Source organism: Protopterus annectens, chromosome 7.part0 (assembly GCF_019279795.1).
Source record: "Protopterus annectens isolate FY-2018-M chromosome 7.part0, PAN1.0, whole genome shotgun sequence".
In the NCBI taxonomy this organism is placed as follows: Eukaryota; Metazoa; Chordata; order Ceratodontiformes; family Protopteridae; genus Protopterus; species Protopterus annectens.
Genome location: NC_056739.1, coordinates 846,686,465 through 846,707,142, shown reverse-complemented (window position 1 = coordinate 846,707,142; position 20,678 = coordinate 846,686,465). Strand labels below are relative to the sequence as shown.

The 20,678-nt window shown below is 37.7% G+C and overlaps 1 protein-coding gene across 11 annotated transcripts in view; it reads left to right on the top strand.

Annotated features, from left to right (window-relative positions):
• LOC122806731 (plasma membrane calcium-transporting ATPase 2) overlaps positions 1-20,678 on the top strand; it is a 2,851,771-nt gene that overhangs the window by 512,958 nt on the left and 2,318,135 nt on the right. For 10 of the 11 annotated variants that reach the window (XM_044077397.1, XM_044077394.1, XM_044077391.1 and 7 more), the window contains exon 2: positions 3,236-3,299. The gene's annotated coding sequence lies outside the window, so the exon portion shown is untranslated. Of the gene's footprint in view, positions 1-3,235; positions 3,300-3,346; positions 3,364-20,678 lie in introns of those variants that run through there. The other variant, XM_044077390.1, reaches the window with a different exon arrangement.

Sequence of the window (20,678 nt, the reverse complement as noted above, 5' to 3'; positions counted from 1 at the left end):
AAGATTGACTGCTCACTCCCATCCCTCCAACATCCAAGCTGCAACTTGATCACAGGATGTCTGGGAAATAGTGTGGCCTTAGCTGTCTGTGCCATGGAGCTCATATGATTTATCCTTGATGGCAAAGATGGGCCCTGGTATTAGGTGCACAGGACATGCAGCTGTAATGACATATAATGCATTTAAATATGCTATGGTAGCCACTGTGGGTGCAGAGTCCCAGTCACAGTATCCTAAAAGACACACAAGAGTAGCTGGTATGAATGTGTGCATGTGAATGTATGCATATGAATGACCGGTTGCACTGTGTTACTCAGTAAGGCAGCTGATACTATACAGATTGCCTTGCCAAGTAGCTACACTAGATAATTTGGACATGTTGTGCAGATAGTGGCATTATTTAGTGGTATCACTAGGCATGCAGGTGGTACTGGGGTCATTCTCATAGTCGGATATTGAGGCTATTGGCTGCCATGGCAGTGCCTGCTGATGGAAGCTTGCCAGTACCACACTGTGGGGGTAGGGTAGGGGATGATAGTGTGAGGTAGTGTATTTGCCAGTTCTATGGGGCACTTATTTGTAAGACTGGAGTTTTTTCTGTGAAGTGGAGTTTTTTCCTGATTTTTTTCTGGAAGACATATGCACAGCGAGGGTGCATACTGTGCTTATCTCTGAAGCGCCACCATTACAGTCCCTTAGGTTATGCCACTGAGACTAACTGGGAGTGTACTAGAGCTGCCATGGTGAATGGAGGACAATTGGGGTTAGGGTATTTAATATTAGGGGACAGTGGGTTGTTGCAGAATGGAGCAGGATCAAGCAGCGGTACAAACATGATCCATTGCATTTCTGGGTTTATGAATCAAAAAGGGCTTCGTGTACTATTCTGTGAGACACAAACTCCTATGTGGTTGGATATGGCTTTTATGAATCTGACCTTAAGTAGTTAAACAAAATTATCTACAACTTGGTGGTTGTCAGAGACTATCATAAGTGTTTATTTTTTCAGTTTCTTTCCTTTCCAGGTTTGAAGGTGTGTATGCAAATAGTTTGCCTTATTGAATTGTTGCCCTCCCAACCATTTTTGTCAGCTTTGCTTTAATTTTTATGTAATGGAGAATTTGCAGAAAACATTCCTAGACAAATTGTTCAAGTTGAAATGAGAGTGATCTGTTGTACTTATTATAAGGGTGTTAGAAATGCTGCAGTTGTGTAAATTGTTGACTGTCACTTTTTCAAAATATAAAAATTATCCTGTGGTCACTGGAAATAAAATGACTTAAAAACTAGTGTCATTTATGGCTTTGTCATATTCTTGTTTTCATAAATAAATCCAAAACACTGATGATTTTGTCATAAATGCTTACTGGATGATAATGCAAGTCTTTCATCTATGCTGGACTGTTTATAAGTTACTTTTATCAGATGCCCTTACAGTTTACTCACCATTTTGGCTTAAAATGGCATTTGTTACTACAGTATCCATTGAATGTCATTAGAAGTACATCTCATTGTAGAATTTTGGATTCCAGCATAGCTGTATAATATAAAAACATCAAGCTGCTAACTTCCATTTAGAGTTTACCATTGCTAAAATATTTTTTTTAAATATTTTTGGTCATTGAGAAACTGACCATTATCTGCCAATACTCTCCTTTCTTTATCGTGGATGAAGGGTCTCACGCCTGACTGTCCAGATCTGATCCAAAACTTGCTTACAGCTATGAGATTTATCAGCAATTGATACCCAAATGTCTAAATAAAATGTATTTGAATTAAAATAAATAAGAAATAATTGTGATTGCCTGCGTTGTTGTTTCCTTCTATAACAATACAAAAAACTGCACTGAAATGTTTCATGTCACTCATCCAGGAATTTTGTGGCATTTGTCAAGGTGTTAGCCAAACTTTATACCTGACAGTAATAACTACAATAAGAAAGGTAGGAAAAAAAAAAATGCTTTCTTGTCAGTAAGGTATTCACATGGATTATGTTCCTGCTCATGCTGTTCTTCTCACAGAGGCAGTAGGGCACTTGGCTATACCTCGGGCACTGTATTACACTACTTGTGGTTGAGTAACTAGAATTTTAATGTAGTTTAAACATTTTTATGTTGGAAAATCATTAATGCCTTAATACTATTTTCTTGTGGTAAATGTTTACTCTATAAATTTAGGTATTCTTACTTACTGCAAGCTATTGAAAAAACAAAAAATAAAGATGAGTTCCCATGATATGATGAGATGTGATAGAATGGAAAAGGATGGCATCTACTTCCATTTCTTAATGTTATCTAAATGTGCATACTAGCTTCTTTGTGTCCACTTCTTATGCCATGTGAATCCTAGCTCTGCAGCTTGCACTTATCTGGATTATCATCTGTGAAATGACTCATCACTTTGGAATACCTGAAGGTTCAATTCATATGTTACATTTTATGAATTATTTAGAAAAAAAGAATAATGTGTCTGTTATTCTCAGCAGTGATACCACATGCGAACAGAGATTAACTAAGGTTCAAAAGCAAGAGAATGTTTTATAGTGCTTGAAAATATACATTGTATGTTCAGTGAAACAAACACTTAATGCTAAAAATGGCTGCATTGTTCCCAGAATGACAGCACTAGAATCCTCATTTGCTTTATTTTGTGGTAGCTCTTTATTGATTTCAGTAGGTATAAGCTACATAGCAGTGATAATTTCCCATTTGAATCACTGACCTCTGTAGTACACAGTTGAATGGAGATAAATTAACTTTCAGTAGGTATATGAACTATCTTCTGTGTACTGCATGAAGACCTCAGACAATATGCTGTCATGATAAAACACCTGCAGTGATACCTTGCAAAATGACATGTTTATAGTAAACTATTTTATGCAGTTGTTTACTGTTAACACGGTTTCTTTTGTCAGAAATTGTAATATTTATGTCATATTAGCAAGAACAGCATTACATTAAAAAATATTACCAGACAAGGACCAGCAGTTTTTGCAAGGCATGGACTCTATCTCCTTTATCTAGGACTAAAGTTGTTTACAAAGAATATTGTGATTGCTCCTGCAACGACACACTTTCTGGTGCTGCAGTGAACAGCTGTATAAAGAACTTAGATGAGACAAAAAAAATTAGACATGTAGGGGGTGGAGGAATGGAATGTAGAAACTATGAAAAGCAGATGAAATCATTATGCACCTAGCAGAATCCCAATAACTCTTGCATCAAATTTTCCACAGGCTGTCTTCAAAGATGCTGAATGAAGACAACTTCCTGTTTTCATGCTGAACAGCTCTACATAAGGTAGGACACCTGTTTCTATGAAAAAAGGAAAAAAAAATCATAGCTCAGTTGCCCTGGCAATCTGGTAATTACTCTTATTGAATGTGTCGCTTTAAAATTATCATGTACACATGCATTTAAGTATCATACCTGTTTAAACGTGTGTAATACGCAAAAAACTATTTAAAAACTGTCACTTCAGAATTTGTATGCACACTTAACATCTGTGGAAAATTATTGTATACCTACATGCATTAAGCAAAGAAAGATGGATTTGTAGAATGCTTTGTAATGCAATGATTCAGATAATCATGCGTGTGATAGCTTCAAGATGTAGAAGCACGGTTGGGTTAAGAATCTAGGTTTCTCAAAGCTCCTTACTGTACTTGAAATGTTATTCATTTTCAGATGAGATGTGGATGTTGAGGCTGATGAAGGCTGTATACAAAAGAGCAAAGAAAAAAATCCTTTGCTAAAACAAATGTAATAGTAGACACAGGATTTTGATCAAGTCTCTGTTAGTAACCAGTAGGTATTTGTTCAAGAAATTATACCAAAAAAATAATGTGGATACCAAAGCTAGAGAGCTGAATTACTTAACACTTTGATACAATGACACAAACTGGTTATAATCAGAGACATGATAGCACTGCTTGGTAGAACATAGCACTCACTATTGTTTGTGAAAGACTTAAACTTGTTTTCTGTTATGGTCTCGCTGTCTTATTTTAGTACAGTTTTGGAAGTAGCTGAATTTGCAATGAAGCTTTCCACATAGTTTCTTATGCAATTATTTGCTGTTGCAGAGCAAGCATTTTTCTCTCCAGTGTAAAATTTATTGTTTCACATGAGATGAGCTCTTCAGTTTAAATCTACGTTTTATGACTTATTTGTATAGTGTTTTGCTTACTAGGTTGTTTTTATATGATGTATTTCCCTCTGTGTTGAAGTCTGATGCTTCAATTATAGTACTTTTTTTGTGTTTTTCATGTGTCACAGACTTTATTGGCTTTATTTATGTATGTTGAAGGGACCTTTACATTTAATTTAGTGGTGTTTTTCATGGGCTGTGTACTTCTGATCTATATACATCACTTTCTTCTTTTTTTTTCTTTTTTTTCTTTTTAATGCTTTCTCTTTAAGGCTGCCGCCCATCAATTGTAGGGGTAGTTATCCAGGCAGCCAAAGGGGTTGCTTGTGTGCTTGAATGTTTATCTTTGAATTTGTAGCTCCTTCTCTTGGACTGGGACTGTGCAACCTACCTCACCACAGGGGCCATTATACTCCTTCCTGTCTGTGCAGGTGTCCATGTACCTACCGAAGAAAGCTGGCACCACCCTGAATGATAGGATGGTCCCATTCCATTCCCTCCCCCTAAGAGTCAACTTACCTACAATCTCCATAACACTCCTACAGGTACCTGTGTCATTAGCAAAACAGGGGTCACCTGGGTTTCCATCCTCTCCCCCTAAGAATCAACTTACCTATAATCTCCATAGCACTCCTGAAGGTACCTGTGTCATTAGCAGAACAGGGGTCACCTGGGTTTCCATTCCCTCCCCCTAAGAATCAACATACTGACAATCTCCATAGCACTCCTGCAGGTACCTTTGTCATTAGCAGAACAGGGGTCACCTGCGTTTCCATTCCCTCTCCCTAAGAATCAGCATGCCTGCAATCTCCATAGCACTCCTGCAGGCACCTGTGTCATTAATAGAAAAGGGGTCACCTGGGTTTCCATTCCCTCCTCAGAGAAATCAGCATGCGTACAGTCTCTATAGCACTCCTGGAGGCACCTGTGTCATCAGCAGAACAGGGGTCACCTGGGTCATAGTCAGGGCTTTATCCCTGCTACCAGCTAGCTGCTAAATATATTACATTTTCATGTATGCAGTCAACACTATTGTTTATATGATCGTGAAGTTTCCTGTTGGTTTTATTATAATCAGGTTCCAGACCTTTCATCTGTTCCTATTCTCAGATCTGATTTACCCCTGCACATGATGTATCTATTTTTGGAGGTATGTCCTATTTTTAGGCTTGATTTGTCAATTTTCTGAATCCCCTTTTTTACACTTTAGTTTTGAAGCTGCCTAGTTTACAAAAAAAAAAAAAACAGACTACATGACCAGCATAATAGTAGCACCTATAATTTAAATAAGGGGTCACATATCTTATCTATTTATTGCATTGGTTGACCAGGAAAGTCCGACTGGAAACAAAGCCCCTTTTCACTGAAGCCCTGGAGTGAAAACTGAAATTACTTTAATATTTACAAAAATTATACATAGGAGAAGGTTACTAGTAAATAACAGAATTATAAAATAAAAATCATATTGCACCTTGTAAGACACATTAATACAAGTTATTACAAATACAGTTTACATGAAGAGATAGCATCTGTTTTTCTTTTAACCAGTAAGATGTGTTAGAATATGATTGACATGAGATGTGGTTGGCTCAGATTGGTTATGAACAGAAGGAAAATAAGTAGCCAATATTGTAAGTTGGCCTTGTAAGAGTAGTATGTTAGAGTGGAACATGAAATTATAATATAGAATTTTTAGTAGGGCAGAGGATGAAAATAGAAACAGGGTGGGTAAACTGCAGTTGTATAAATAGATAAAGATACTTGTGCCAAAACAGGATGTTTGGAAGAAAAAGAGAGAAAAAATCGAGGTACAAATAGAAGGAAGGTGATGAGGGGATAGACAGAAAGAGGACAGGAAGAGGATGTAAATAGAATGAGATTAGAATGTGGAGTCGTAGAAAGGAAAACATGGAATTTATGTGGGGGTAGTACAAAGACAGGGCCAGAGGTTGAAGAAATATGATTTTAGGGGATATAAAATATTTGTAGTGGTATTCCAGTCTTAGAAAGAGATAAGGAATTCCAGATCTTGATATTTGAGGAAAAGGCTATATTTTTGGACTTAGTTATGAGTAGGAGTAGGTTTCCCATAGAGCTTAGGTGTCTATTAGGAGTGTATTGTTGGATTAGGCTTGGAATTGATGAATCATTTCTGGGTATGTATATAAGATTTTTCATTGTAGCAAGTTGGGAGTGTGATAGAAAGTGGGATAATTCTAGCCAGTTTATTTCCTCAAGTGCTAGTCAGTGGTGTATTTTATGTGTATGGTTTGCTATAAATGTTGCTACTTCGTAGTAGCATTGCTTAATCTTTGTTATTTGGAGATTTGTAAGTTAGTGGAAATTGGGGCCTGATAGAGGGGGTTTGGGAGAAGTAATGTATTTGGGGGTTTAGTATTTTTTGATTTGGTCCATGAGGAATTGTTTAACTCTTTATAATGAATGCAATTTTGGTGAGTTTTTTTTATATTATGTTGCATGTGGTAGTCAAATTTTAGGTTATCATCAATAGATATGCCTTGTAATTTAATAAGTGGGACAATTTCTATATTGGTGCTGCGTGATGAGACAGTGTTGAAAAAGGGTTTCTGAGGCAAGAGGTTTTGTGTGGTAAAGAGGATAATTTTACTATTTGGGGGGGGGTAGGGAAGAAGTTGAGAAAAAAATGAGATTCAGTTAGCTAGGCTTCTATAAATTAGAAGGATTCTCTGGTGATTTTCTGCAGGTTGTCTAGGTTTTGGGCACTGCAGATGAGGGGGGGGGGGGGAGTCCTCGGAGTACTGGACCTTTGCTGCTGATATTGAGGCCTCTAAGAGATTATTAATGAAGATGTTGAATAGTATGAGGACAAGGATGGGGCCTTGAAGAACTCCTTGTATAAACTGTGAGAAATAAAGAGACATCTGTGTGCCATCTTACTGCTTGAAATCTGTTGCCAAGATAGTTGAGGATGCAAGCAGTAGAAGTTTAATCATATCCAAGGTTTGTGAGTTTTTGTAGTGATATGGGGTGAGAGGCCATGCCAAAGGCCCTAGAGACATTGAGAAAGAGAGGTACATACTAGTATACCTTCATTTCAATGCGGATTAAAAGTATTAGTACAATGCAGGAGGGCAGTTGTTGTGCTATTATGGGGGCAAAAGTCATGCTGGGAAAGGCACAAGAGGAGATTTTGAGTGAGGCATTGGTTGAGTTGAGATTAAATGCATTTTTCAAGAGTTTTAGATAAGAAGACTGGATGGCAATAGGGTGGAAGTTACTAAATTGTGTGCAGCTTCCCCCTTTATGTTGTTACAGGATGTAACTTTTTTTCTATAGCAATGGTACATATGACTAAGAGCAGTTAATGAGTATGGACAGTGGATATGCCATAGAGCTGATAGTTTTACATATTCTGCAGGAAGATTGTCAGGTACAGTGGAGCTGGGGTTTAATTTATGAAGAATTATTTTGTAATAGTGTTATTGGGGTGGATAGGCAGGAGGGAGAGGTTTGATGTTTGATTAAAGATGCCACTGAGTTTATGAAGTGGGTGTTAAAAAGACTGGCAATATTCACTGGGTTTAAATTTCTTGTGCTTGAACAGGTGGTCCTGAATAATAGAGGAGGAGCTTGGTCATTATTTTTACAAAAATGAGAACTGTTTTGGATATTGCATTTTAATGCTGTAAACTGGTCTCGTCTAAATGATTTAGCACCTCTAGGTTGCCTTTTAAAACTTAAATCACTTTTGAGATAATATGATACTTTATTTTATATGATAATTTAGTTTTTATATCTTGATCAATCTGTGTTGATTGGTGGGTTTTAAACACGTGATTGATTGCTGGTCGTATTTATTTCATTCCTAAACTTTAGGTGCTGATCTGATGAAGTCTCTTTTAGATTGCAATAGAGACAAAAGTGCTTGTCCCTGAATAAAGTTGTTCTATCACTTTTAAGTCATGGGTCCCTTTTGTGCTTTGAATGTTTGTTTGAAAGTTTTGTTTTTTCGTAAATATGGCTACTTGTTCATGCTCTGTGGCTGCAGGAGTAATAACTAATAAACAACCATTATTTACTGGTGGTGAGATGTCGAAACTGGCTGTTACAGCTGGTAATCTGATCTTGCTTGTTGAACAATTATCTCAGCAGGTGGAGCTACTTTCAGCTATCATGTCTGCAACAAACAATTATCATTCCTTATCTATTCTTTTAGGACAACTATGTCACAGTTCTAACTCTAAACCACTAAAAATTGCAAACGTTCCACCAAAAAAGAACAAATAAATCCTTAAAAGTAGAACCTGAAAGCGTACTATAAAGCTCCCAGACTGCTTGTATTAGGTGTTCCCAATGCACCACAAAGCTAATAAATTTAAACACTCCAAGTCATAAATATATCACACTCCTTTATTGAATAAAAAAACAAACGACATGAATGTTAAACCTATATGTTTTCATTTTAAAATAAAATGTCATCAGATCTTAAAACGAAAACATATAGGCTTAATGTTCATGTCATTTGTTTTTTTATTCAATAAAGGAGTGTGATATATTTATGACTTGGAGCATTTAAATTTATTAGCTTTGTGGTGCATTGGGAACACCTAATGCAAGCAGTCTGGGAGCTTTATAGTACGCCTTCAGGTTCTACTTTTGTGGATTTAACAGTTCTAACTCTACTAATGCAGATGTTCTTTTCCAAGATAAGTCTTCTTTGACTGAAACACTTTAGTTCACCCTCCATGCCTAAATGACTGGTTATCACAGAAGCTGGACTTTTTGTATTAGTGACCAAAATTCATCTACCGCATCTTTTAGTGAGAATCTGGAATTTTTTCAATACAAATTAACTAAGGTGCGGAAGTTGCAACTCGAGAATACTTACTTAATTCAATCTATTACTACCAGGAAAGGACCAAAAGGGCTTATGGTCCTGGAAATACCCTATGGGGTTGGTTAGAAATACCACACTTCATAAAGAATTATTAGCCCTGTTTGATAAATAAGGCTGTCAATACACGGACTTGCTTGTTAAACACAATAAAATAATGACTGAGGAGCTTAAGTCAGAAATTATGGTTTTGAATAACATTATCACCACTTACCTCTTATATGAGCAATGTAAAAATGAGTATGGCAGAATTTTTCTGTGTATGTCGTTGTGTCTTTCGGCCTTTCCTGGTTAGGGGTTGCCACAGCGAAACTCTGGTCCGCTACTGATTGGCAGTAGATTTTTACGTGCCGAGTTGCCAGCTCTGACGCACAACCTTCAACGAAGGTATGCCCATTCACGCATGTCTCCACACAGAAGACGCTTTAGCTGAGAATCGAACAGGACAACGTCTTACTGTGAAGCGACAACGCTACCGCAGCACCACCACTGATCAGCTTATTACAAAAATGAAAGAAAAGAAAATAAGGGAATTGCAAAGAGATATTAGTGATTATACACAAAACATTGCATATCCTAGACCCCCCCCCCAACTTCACAAGAATTGGGGAGGAAATTTGATTATTCTTCTGTAGAACAAACTACCATTAAGTTTAATGATAACCAGCATTTTAAATTAACCACTACTTCTACTGAATATATTCCTTCTCACCAGGATTTTCCCTAGCATTGCCATTCAGAAAGGATAAAAGAATGGTTACAATATTTGAATCAAAAGAACCAAAGGGGCAACCGGGATATGAACCAAACTCCCCAGGACAACCAATGGGTGGATCAGAATCAAGATAACCTGCATCATGTCCACCAGTCAACTTACGGCAGGAAGTAGAATTGGAGGTGGAGATGTTAAGCCCCACTATAGGAGTCTCTCTAATATTGTCATCCAGTAAAGATACAGCATTTGCTACTGAAGTACCAGTACAACAAACAAATCGTGAACTAGCCTCTTTATTACAACCAATGGTGGATTAGAACTGAGACAAATTACATCAGCTTCACCAATTGACTGTCGGCAAGAAGGAGAATTGGAAATTCATATGTTAAACCTCGGTGTGAATGAAGGAACTGCTATGCCTTTATGCCTTTTTTAATTCATAATACTGTTGGTGATTTTACTGTATATAACTACAGTTCACAAATTTTTGATACAGCTATTGCTGATCTTTTCTTGAGAGGTATAACCTTTGTGCCCACATGTAGGGCGAATATTGTGAGTGTACTGATGGATTTTAAGTTATTTATTAAGAAGATGAATTTGACTGTTTATTTTTTTGGAGATGTTCATGACTTCTGTGTTGAACCCATTACGGACATATAACATATGTAATCTCCCACTGAATCCTTTGTTAGCAATTTTTGATAAAATGTGCAAATTAGATTTAAGATATGCTTTAAAATGGAATAATGACTGTTGTGAATTTAATTTGTCCAAGCATGAAGTAGATTTAGTTTCCTGGATTAAATCATTGAATATTAAATTAACTCGACCAGATAAAGGCAGAGGGTTAGTGCTAATGCATCAACAGGATTATCTGGATAGGATGTATAACTTGTTATTTGAAGACATTTATAAATTAGTTTCTAAGAATGAATTCAATATTGCCTATAATAGAATTTAATTACAGCTCAGAGACATGCTTTTAGAACAGTGTATATCTCTGGAAAAATATAAATAACTTTATGTAGAATACTGTATTATTCCTACCATTTTTGCCCTCCCCAAAATTCATAAAGATTCATCTAATGCACCTATGCATCCTATAGTAGATGATCATAACTCTATTAATGCCCCTTTGGCCAAGCTTTTAGATTTTAAATTGAAATATCTTTTGAAGACTGTAGTGCATTTATGTGTAGATTCTTGGGACTTTTAAAAGCATTGCAATAATCTTAGATATAATGATACCTTTATTTTCTTAACTATTGATGTGAGAGACCTTTATTCGGTAATCCCACATGATGTTGGTATTTCTTGGTTTACAGATTATTTAGGTAGGAAAGGTATAGCCCAGGAACACACTAACTTACATGAAGAAATTTTAGAAATAGTATTAAAAATAATTATATATTTTTGAAAATGAATTATTTTTACAAATAAAGGATGTTGCAAAGGGAGCAGCTTGTGGGGGACGTTTCATTAATATGGTAATGTTATAGTGGGAATATTGATATTTGTTTAATAACCAATAGTTTGAGGCATGTGAAATTTATTTATGATATTTGGATGACATCTTTATTTTATGGAAGGGAAGTTTAGATAGTATTTCAGAGCTTATAGAATATATTTATAATACTACTTCCTTTCTACAATTTTCTTATGAACCTGGACTGAATTCTATTCATTATTTAGATGTCTTACTTGAAAAAGACTGTGCCCATAAAATGTACATCTCTATGATCTGTCATAAACCTATCTACTCTAACATGTTCCTTCACTTTAGTAGCTCCCATCCCCTTAGCCAAAAGAAATATGTTGTCAAGGGGCAATTTGTTAGGGCAGCCCACATGGTTACACATTTAAATTATTTTTTAAAAGAGTGTGATGCATTAAGTAATGTTTATGCACAGAGGTTACCTGAAGGAATTTATTGATAATCTTAGGAGTGAGGTAGTGCAAAAAAAAGGTATAATGGTTATTTTTCTCCTATTTTGTCTATGACTGAATATCACACTACCTTTGTTGTAGATGATGCCGAATCTGAAGTCATGTGTACATCAATAGAGTCTATTTTGGCTTCGAGTCAGACAAACAAACAGAATTTTGCTATTTCTTTTATTATAACTTATAACAGTGATAGTTTTATAATTAGGAATATCATTACTAAGAACTGGGCTTTATTAAGAGAAGATCGGACAATTTGGAGGAAAGTAGGAGAAAAACCCATTTTTGTTTATAAAAAAAGGTTTTAATTTTAAGAATATGATAGACCAGAATCAAAAAGATAAAGTGCATTTTCAGAATTATGTAGGTAAATGCGGGTTTTGCCCTTTTTGTAAATATATTTCCATAAGTGAGTTCTTTGATATTAATTGTTTTTTTCATAGTATAATGGACAAATTTAATTGTAATTCAAAAGGTGTCTATATGCTGCATAATGTCAACTATGTCCAGCCTTTTATATTGACAAGACCAAGCGAAGGATTAGAGACAGAATGTATGAACACCATTATAAAATTACTAAGAAAAAAATACTAATGCCTTATTCTGGCATCTTTCAGAATGTATTGAGCATAATTTTAAATTTCTTATGCTTGAACAGGTGGTCCCAAATAATAGAGGAGGAGCTTGGTCATTACTTTTACAAAAATGAGAACTGTTTTGGATATTGCATTTTAATGTTGTAAACTGGCCTGGTCTAAACAATTTAGCATCTATAGGTTGCATTTTAAAACTTAAATGACTTTTGAGATAATATGATACTTTATTTTATACGATCATTTAGTTTTTCTAAATTGATTAATCTGTGTTGATTGGTGGATTTTAAACATGTGATTGATTGCTGGTGGTATTTATTTCATTTCTAAACATTAGGTGTTGATCTGATGAAGTCTCTTTTAGACTTTAACAGAGACAAATGCACTTGTCCCTGAATAAAGTTGTTCTATCGCTTTTAAGTCGTGGGTCCCAGTTTGCACTTTGAATATTCATTAGGTTGTGATGTGGATGTGACACTGTAGGTTCTGGCTGGGTATCATGACCTGTTCTGAGAATCTGGTTTGGGTTTTCTAGGTTTTTCATCTGTAGGATAGTATAGTCATTTCTTTTGGCTAGTTTAATTTGGTATTTTGTGTGATTTCTGAGTTGGCAAAATATTTTAGGTTGGTTGGAGTTTTATTTGTGATCCCTTGTACACTTTATCTCTGTCACAATTTGATTTGTAGATTTGGTCAGCCAAGGAGCTGGTATGGCTCTTACTTGTTTTGTTCTGGGGGGGGGGGGGGCTGCAGTGATCAGGATTTTAAACAAGGTTTTGGTGATATCTGTAACATCATGGTCTAGGGGGGCATCCTTTAGATGTTGCCAGCCATGCTGCTTTAGGTTGTGAATAAAAGTAGTTATTTGAAAGTGGGAGAGATTGCAGACTTCATTAAGGTTGTAGGGTTGGGGCTTAGGTTTTGAGCTATAATTATGAAGGTAGGGAGGTGGTCACTTAATCTACTAGAAAGAAAGCCAGAGGAGAATATTATTTTTTGGGGAAGAATTAGCCAGTTAATTATTGCCAAAGAGGGATATGGTATTCTGTGGTGATCCACCAATGCTGGAGTGCCAGCTGATGCTGAAGTCATCGAATATTATTTTTTCTTGTGGGATATTGGAGGTAACCCAAGATAGGAAATCTCCAGTACTGCTGATGTTGCTGCTTTGGGGAATGTATATGCCTGTAATAAATAGGGGTTTAAAGGGGTGTAGCTTGAGAAGAGTAGTGATGATTTTGGCATTATTAAAGGTTGGGAGGGTGAGAGGGGGGAGGGTGAGTATAGAGTATTTTTATATAATATGGTTACATCATCTGCTTTTTTCATATTGTCTTTCTACTCATTATATTATAGCCAGGTGGAAGTATTTCTTCATCTTTGATATTGCACTTTAGCCAAGTTTTTCCAGGCATGGAGTGTGACTCTTTTGTTACAAATGCTTTGGATGTTTATGTGGATGATCCACAAAGAAGAAGATTTTTAGAAGCAAAAACAAATTACGTTGTATGATAGAATTTTGCAGTACAGTTAATTAAAGTCTACATATTTTACATTATCTCTGTGATAATGCGCATATATTTTCCATCATGTTTATCACTCTTTTTTAAATGTGTGTTTCTGAGTAAGTATCCTCATTCCTGCTGGAAGCAGGAAGAGTTGTGTGCTGTTTGGTATTGAAATCTTATGTAAATTAAATATCCAGATTTTTGGTTGGATACACCTACTTTTCAAAGGCCTTTGTACCCATTTTCAACGTTTCTTGTTTGAGTAGTATACTAGGTTCTTACATTATAATGTATCTGTAACAATCCTGCTACAGCTAGGATCTGAAGTATGCACGTAACAATAGCAAAGATATTTTTCTTTTCTCTTTTTTGTAGTGTAATCAGAGCAGAATTTATATTGCATATTATTTTATGTGAGCGAACTACATCAAGACCATACTGGGAATAATAACAGGAGGAATCTGGAATAATGCCAAGCAGTATTCTTTTACAGAACGTAGGGAAGACTTCCAGCCAAGTAGGCAAGCTGAGGGTTCAAAACTGCATAAGGGAATGATAGAAAAACTGTGTCAATTAGAAACAGAATGCAAACATAATGATTAAGAAGGAACTGTGGATGATTGTTTTCCATGAATGTAGTAAGGATGGAGTACTGCCATCATTTTCAATTTTTCTAATAGTAAAGTGCTGAAAAAATGCTTGAAGTTTACTTAATACAAGGTGTGGTGGTGGGGGGGGTGCAGTAGGAAAAAGGACATACAAATGTTGGAAGTGACTGAAAAACAATATATCACCTATTAATGTAACTGAGAATGTAGCAGCTCATTAAACTGTAGTATTCAATTTAGAAATACAGAAGAGATAGTTCATACAAAAACTGCCCAAGGAAGGAAGAAGCATGACCAGTGGGCATGGGCTTTACACTTGCCATAAAAATATCAGCTGTTCTCTTCAGAAGAAAGAGATATTGCAATGCAGAAGAAGTCAGATGTTTATGGCAGCCCTTGACTGATAAGTTATTACGTCTATCTTCATTACAAAACACCTATTCTTATTCAGCAACTGAGGTAAAGGACTGTATGTTGTATTGTTAGATGAGTTTTCCAGCAGAGACTAATAGCTGTTTTTTTCAGTAGTGATGATAAGAATATTAAATGCATATACAGTATGCATCTATCATATATGAATATGATGACTGTTTTACCTGGAGGGAGTAAAAAATTCAAATGTATGTGTTTTTGAAGCACATTCATTCCCTTGAATTATAATTCAGGGTAATGCTCTGATTTCCTTTGTGATGGAATATTCAGTAAGTCATTATGAGATGGGCAAATATATGGTAAAACAAAGTCTATAACTGTCTGCTGCTGCAAGGTCATAATTATTACACTTTGGCATTGTCGGTAATGCCCTCTCCCCTACTAGCCAAAGTGAGTTAGTCCTTCCTCCTTCTCTGAGGCATGATGTATCATCAAGAGTATTTGGGAGGTCTCAATATGCTATAATTCAAACTACAGCCAGAGCCTTGCCAGTTCTTTTTACTACAATGAAACCAGAACCAAAAAAATCTATATTATATCTATATTTAGATAAAGCCTCATATAGGGTAGCATGTATGTCATTGAAACGGGCATTAAACTGTTCATCAAAAAAACACTAAGTACATGCGTATAACAAGAATAAAATGCAGTGTGCTGGAGCAGTCCTTTCCAAACTGGGAAGGTCTGGTAATGCTATTCTGCAGCAGAAATGTGTATTATATATTATGTAAAGTACGTTTAGTATACTAGGTTTGTTGTAACTGAAGAACTTTCTCTAGGAAAAGGAGAAATCACATGTACATTTTGCTTGAATGATCCTTGGGTTTTGGTGACTTAATAGCAAAATCTTGTCTAATTGCAATGTCCTGGCATCCAAATCATGATAGATGCTATACCAGACCTTGAATTTGGAGCTTATTGACCACAGGTATTAAGGCAATCATCTTGAAAGTGTCAGAAGCAGAAGGTATATTTTATTTATCAACTCACCTAGAATGAATGTCATGAAAGGTAGCATTAGGTGGAAGCTGAGTTGCTCCAACCATGTGCTTGAAATGGGTAGATTGACCTGACTCCACCAAATGCAATGAACTTCACACACATGCTCAGTAATGCTCAGCATCTCCATAGTGATTACATAGCATGTTGCATGTCAGAGATGAGCTTTCTGCCAAAATACTATCTTGGTTCTTGCTACAGCACTTCACCCCAACCTGTCCCTTTCTGCTCTGCTACTCCTTTCACTTTTTCCGTTCTCATCCTCTATGATTCTCTGTCTCCTACTCTCCCCCTGTATCTTTGTTTTTCTCTCTCTCTTTCTGTCTCTCTCTCACACAGACACACACACACACACACACACACACACACACACACACACACACACACACACACACACACACACACACGCACACACGCACACACGCACACACGCACACACGCACACACATACACACGCACATGAGTGCTTTATCTTTCATTTCCAGAGGACTCTTGAGGCTTTGTACAAGGGGCTGACATTCCTGAAGCCTGAATTGTGATGGTATTGTCAGGAAGCTCTCCTATGTGCAGTACATTTAGAACAAACCCATCAGTAATTGTCGGACTGTGAGACAGTGAGACTTCAGTAGTATTCTGTATCAGAAACACTTCTTCACTGTCTTCTATTATTTTCCACATAAAATGTGTGGAGGGCAACAGCTGTTAGTTGTTACTTAACTAGGGTATCTGGCTTATCAAAAAAGTACAGAAATGGAAGTAGTAAAAAGGCAAAACAGCCTTTATCTGCCATCAAAAGCCATGCTTCTGGGTAAGCCATAAAACATTCTGTGAGCAGTGTAATCATGCTAATCTGTTTGCAAAACAGGATATCTATCATTGAAAATTTGTTATTGTTTCACTGTACCATGTATTCCTGTGTGCACTTAATACATAGGCTTTACTATATCACCACAGCTCTGCTAGCTGGTAAATACAGTTTATTAAGACCATATCGGTCTGGCCAAACATTGATAAGAAGATATATAATTAAAAGCTTCAGACAGTTGCTAAAAAGATGTGCATTAGGTGGCACATTCTTGACTTCCTTTTGATATCACAGTGAGTAGGGGGAGGGATTTTAGTAGAACAAAGAAGGCAGTGGGAAGAGAAGTTTGTATGTGGGTTAGATCAGCCTACTGCTTTGTTATCAAGCCCTTGCTTCAGATAGCTGTATTCACAAGTAAAAAACTAATGTTTATACTCGTTGTAGACCTGAAGAATAGCTAACACTGGGCATATGTAACACAGCATGCTCATCTGTTTAGAGATTACATTGCAAATCTGGAAATGTATATATTTTTTTCTATTTTAAGTATTAGGATGAATGGATTGCACCTTTAGGGACAAACTTTTGCAAATGGAGATCAACTGCCTGTTACCAAATACATGTCAGGAATAAAAGTAGTGTCTGTAGACAAAAGCAGAAAAATAATGATGGGACTTAATTCAGACCTCAGGGTATAGTCACTTCTTGAATTGCATAATGCACTTTGTCCGCCTTCTTTGAGGATTACATTTTGCAAATAAATTGATTTTTTTTTGTTTTCTGAAGACTATATTACTACTTTAACTAGAGTTGATAGTTTTAGGAAGTATGGATTGTCCTTTGATAATGCAATGAAAAAATTAGGCTTTGATCAGAAATAATGCATGTGGGTAACTTGCAGAACTAGATATAATTTCTTTTAAAAATGGAATGTTGAGCTGCATATATGCAGCATATGAATTATATTTAGCCAAGATGTGAAAAGTACCTTGCATTGTGCCATTTCTTTACTTCGAGATTCCTGGACTTTAAGGTTTAAGATGATCAAATAATCATATATTAACAACACAAGCACTCAGGTCACTCCAAGGCAAGTACAAATATGACTCAGTCATTGTCCATGCTGGTGTGAATGACCTGAGACGTACCTCCCTGGACTACATGAAAAGAGACATAGAGGAGCTCTCTGAGCATGTAGCCCAGGCAGGTATGACCCTGACCTTGAGTATCATCTTACCCTCACGGAGAATGATGCCACAATATGAAGACAAGATGATCAATTTCAACAATTGGCTTAAGTACTGGTGTCATTCAAATGGGATCCAATGCCTGTCTGCCTGAGATGACATGCTCGACAAGCCATGATGCTTCGCTAGGGACGGCTTGCACCTGTCACCCCTGGGCTTTCGGATATTGGCAAAAGCTCTTGCCACCCCCATAGTGCCTTTTTTAGGCAAGGCTCAAAAGACAAACCCACCTCCATGGGTATCACAAGGGATAAGAAACTAAGAGTAATGCTACTCAACGCCAGAAGTCTAAACCTCAAGATGCACACACTCTAAACTCTCCTCAGCATGGAGAACATCGATATCTGTGCAGTAACAGAAACCTGGTTCAAGGCTCCCGAGAGCACCCCAGCACTACCAGGTTATACCTCGTACCATGTTTTTCGGCCCCAAAATTTGGACCGAACCACAAAAGGAGGGGGTTATCAATATTCGTCAAAGATACCCACACCTCCAGGTTGGTGGCACAGCACGAAGCATCAGAGACTATCCATGTGCAACTAACAGTGGGTAAAACTGCCTTCCAGTTTATAGCCTGCTACAGACCACCCTCCCAAACCCAGGAACCCCACTCGGCCTTCCTGACAACACTGGAAAATATGAAGGTCTCTCCAAACACCATTATATTGGGCGATGTCAACTACCCTAACATAGACTGGGAGTATTACTCTAGCTCCAACACCCTAGCCCGAAGGTTCCTAGAATTTATAAACTCAAATGCTATGGAACAACCTGTTGCCACTCCCACAAGAGGGGAAAACATACTGGACCTGATCATCACCAACATGGGGACTCTATGCTCCAGACCAGAAGTGTATCCCTTACTGGTAAGATCAGACCATAAACTCATCTCACTAGATATTCACATGCCGACCCCAGCCCCTGCCCAGAAAACCACAGTGAAAAACTTCTCTAAAGCAAATTTCACACTCCTCAAAACTGAGGTGGAATCCTTCAAAGCCCCTGGGCCTGTGGAAAATACGGTCCAGACCACAGAATCCTTTATAAACGCATTCTATGAACACCTTCAAGAATGCATGGATCATGCAATCCCAAATAAAACCAAGACCCAATCCTCCAAAGTTAGGCATCCTGTCTGATGGACCCCATCCATAAACAAACTATACAATAGAAGGAGGAAGCTACTACATGATAGAGCAAAATCTCAAAAAGGGAAGGAATCTCTGATCAGTATTAGCAAAAAACTACGGACACTCATAAAATCGTCTAAGGCCAGCTTTGAGAGAAAAATTGCACAGGACACTAAGGATAATCACAAGGCTTTCTTTAGTTATGTTAGGAACCTGGGTGGGAATTCCCAGATATGCTCAGAATTAGTCCAAAATGACAAAAAATACACCGAACCCACAGACATTGCCAACATCCTAGCTGACAGGTTCAGCGCAAACTTCTCCCCCCCTTCCCCACCAAAAGGGCAAATATCTATCCCAGCAGAGTGCTGCTCCCCTGACATCTTAGATGCTCAGGTAAGAGCCGCCCTCTCCAAAGCAAAAAACACAGCATCAATGGGACCAGATGGTGTCCCGGGCTGCGTCCTATATGAACTCCAAGAAGAACTAAACTCAAACATAAAACTACTGTTCAATCTCAGCCTTACTACAGGATATGTACCCAAAGAGTGGCATACAACAACAGTGTCCCTCTCCACAAAGGTGGTGCCTCAACAGATCCTGGAAACTATCGCCCCATAGGCCTGACTAGCTTGGTCTGCAAAGCTATGGAAAGGATCATCATGGACCTCATAAATAAAGATATTGGGGACCTACAGACACTGGATCCTACCCAGTTCGGCTTTGTTAAGGGCAGATCCTGCATCTTAAACCTGGTTGATTTCTTTGAAACAGTCGCCAAGGCCTTTGACGAGAGGAGGGTGGTCCACACAGCCTACCTGGACCTTGAAAAAGTCTTCGATACAATATCCCATTCGGGCATTATAGATAAGCTCACCAGCTTAAATATAAACCCCTATGTCACTAGATGGGTTGCAAACTGGCTCAAGGGCAGAACCCACATGGTTAGAATTGCTGGAGCCATGTCAGACTCCAAACCAGTTACAAGTGGCGTCCCACAAGGCTCAGTCCTGGGACCTCTCTTGTTCGGTATATATTTCTCGGAGGTACAGGCTAACACGGAAGGACTGTGGCTGACCAAGTTCACAGATGACTGCAAACTGGGCGCCATAATCAACTCTCCAGCCGACACAAGCATCCTACAAAAGGGCCTCATAGAAACAGACAACTGGTGCCAGAGCCATGGCCTCAAGCTAAACGCCAAAATGTGTACAGTCATCCCCTTTGGCAAAAACAAAGTGCCCACAAATTACCACATAGGTGGTAATCCATTAAGTAGGGAAGAAGTAATTAGGGACCTGGGGACCCAAGTTGATAGCAATCTCTCATTTGACAACCACGTGGCCAAAGTGGTTAGAAAAACATTCTGTATAGCCCACCTAATCATGAAGGGATTCACATCTAGATCAGGGGAGTTCATCGTGCATCTTTACTCATCCCTCATCAGGCCCATAATTGAGTACAATGCCCCTTTTGGGATGTACCTTACCAGACACCTGCAGCAACTGGAAAGACCCCAAAAGTACCTCACCAAGAGGATCAAAGGGCTCAAACAGATGCCATATGCTGCCCGGTTAAAGAAACTCCAGCTCTACTCAGTGGCATACCGCCTGCTCAGAGGCGATCTGTGCCTGACGTATAAAGCCATGTCCAACCCGAAATTAATGGA